We start from the raw sequence: 2,387 nt of genomic DNA, 5'->3' as shown, positions 1-2,387 counted from the left end.
TGAGTCTGCAGTCCTCGCCGTCTGTCTCTGGGTGTCCTGAGCCAGCGGCTAAGAAGCCCCCAGCGCCCCCCCCCCGTCCCCTGTCCAGTCTCAGTCGCCCTCCACAAACGGGTCCCCTGTTGTGCCGGCCAGGAAGGCTAAGAGCCCCACACCAAGCCCATCACCAGCCTAGAATTCTGATCAGGAACGTGGTGGGAAGAAAAAGGACAAGAAACACAAAAAAGGATAAGCAACACAAGAAGCACAAAAAGCACAAGAAGGACAAGGCTGTAACTGCAATCGCTGTGGCTCTGGCTACCCCTGCAGCTCCTGCTGCCACAACCACATCAGCACAGGAAGAACCTGAGGCAGCCCCCAAGCTCAAGAAGGACTCTGAGAACGAAGCTGAAGACAACCCGGATGACTTAGAGAAGCACCTGCGCGAAAAGGCTCTGCCATCCCTGTGGAAGGTTCAAGTGTCCCCAAAGACGTAGGGGGGGAATGTTGGTTAGGATGTAAATTTTATTCAGCTTGTACTCAATTTAATTTCAAAACTTCTAAAATGTGTTTGAGCTTTAGACTATAACATTTGTTATAATAATTGCTAGGTTGAAGTTCACCATATTAAAAAAAGGAGGGACATGGATTTACATTGCAAAAGGTGTCCAGAGTGTATTATTGACATTTTTTTTCATTGACAGCTGACATAAATTCATTTGGAATAAAATATTTTAAGCCAGAAAAAGCTCTTTTTTTTTTTTAAGGGGGGTTAAGTATTGTTAGCATTTTTATTTCTTTATGCACCTTGCTATTCCCAGGGAGGCTTTCCCCCCTTTTCTTTTTTGGCTTTTGTTTTTGTTTCCCCTGCTTTTTTGTCTTTCTTTCTTTCTTTCTTTCTTTCTTTCTTTCTTTCTTTCTTTCTTTCTTTCTTTCTTTCTTTCTTTCTTTCTTTCTTTCTTTCTTTCTTTCTTTCTTTCTTTCTTTCTTTCTTTCTTTTTTGTTTACTTCTTATAAGAGTCTTCACACCCATTTAAATTCTGCCTCCAACCTTGTATGGTTTGCAAGCTAGGACATAATCGGATGACTTTTGGAATACCACAGAAGCATAAATGGATGTTCCAGCGCCACAATCTTCCCTGCTGCCTGTGAAATCATTGCTGAAAGGAATCAGGATTCGAGCTCCAGGTTGAGACAGAAAAATGAAAGCTTGTTTTCCAGGACACTAGGCTTATGCAGATGTGTGACATGATGATTCAGAACACTAGAGCTGGATTCCACTTTGTTCTGGGTTTCTTTTCTCTTCTCCCTCCCTCTTCACCAGCCCCTGCCTTCCTCCTCTCCCCCAGTTGTAAAGGCAGTTAAGTTGTCCTGAGAAGGATGGATGGATCTTCAGTTATATGAAATCTTTGTTTTCTGAAATGTCATGGCTCCATTCATATTTTTGTCATATTCTTCTTATTGGGATATATAATGTTCAGAGGTCTTATATTAAAAGCTGGAAGAAGGTCCCAGACTTTGAAACAGTGTCTTGTTTCACCGTTTTGTTTTTATTATTGTTTTGTTTTTTAAACTAGAGCTCTATGAAACTTGTAGATTAAACAATAAATTTCTAAATAAAAAAAATCAAACTCAAGATCTTGCACTTGCCAGGAAGGAACTGTGCTACTGAGCTAAATCCCCAACTTGAAATGTATTATTTCTTATATCTGTCTGTATATCAGTCACCATGGCAGCAAGATACAGTGATAAACAGCCCATAGTCCCTTCCTTCGGAAGATTAATAATCTGAAAGTACAATACACACTAAAAGGCCCTCTGGTCCATACAAAATATGTGTATATGCTTATGTATCTTTGCATCTGCGTTTATTTACTACCGGTTCTACAGAGGAGTTGTTTTATTAAGAATAAAATAGACCGGCCAAATAGCTCAGTGGATTAAAGTGCCTGAAAGCAGATACAGGGGCCGGAGGTTCGATCCCTGGACCTGCTGTCCCAGACCTCCCCCAGGGTGCACTGAGATGGCAATTAAGACTGGGCATGGTGGCACGCTACTGTAATCCCAGCTCCTGTGGATCACTACAAGTCTAATCTAATAGTGAGACCCTGAACACCCTGTAGACTCTTAAAATACACACAAAAAAAGAATAAAATGATTACCTTTTATTAAATACTTTCTAAGGAAAGTTTTCTAGATTTGTACATGCTTAATGTAGGCTTTCAATACAAATAAGAACAAGCTAGTCATAGAAATAAGGGGATAGCTTTCCAACTATAAAAAATATACTAAATAAATGTATATGTTTTATTCATGATAAGATAGCTAGATATGTTTATGGGATATTATGAAGGGACTATCATTTCAAAAAAATGTTGAGAAAATACACCTCTTTGAACTTCAGATTATCC

General features: G+C 39.8%; 1 pseudogene; it reads left to right on the top strand.

Annotated features, from left to right (window-relative positions):
• Positions 1-473, top strand: part of LOC101583375 — a 2,600-nt pseudogene extending 2,127 nt beyond the window's left edge.
• Positions 474-2,387: the final 1,914 nt, after the last annotated feature.

The sequence above is a fragment of the Octodon degus genome, unplaced genomic scaffold (genome assembly GCF_000260255.1).
Source record: "Octodon degus isolate 3935 unplaced genomic scaffold, OctDeg1.0 scaffold00265, whole genome shotgun sequence".
NCBI classification, from domain to species: Eukaryota; Metazoa; Chordata; class Mammalia; order Rodentia; family Octodontidae; genus Octodon; species Octodon degus.
Note: the sequence above shows the minus strand (reverse complement) of the source record. Positions and strands in the feature narration are given on the sequence as shown.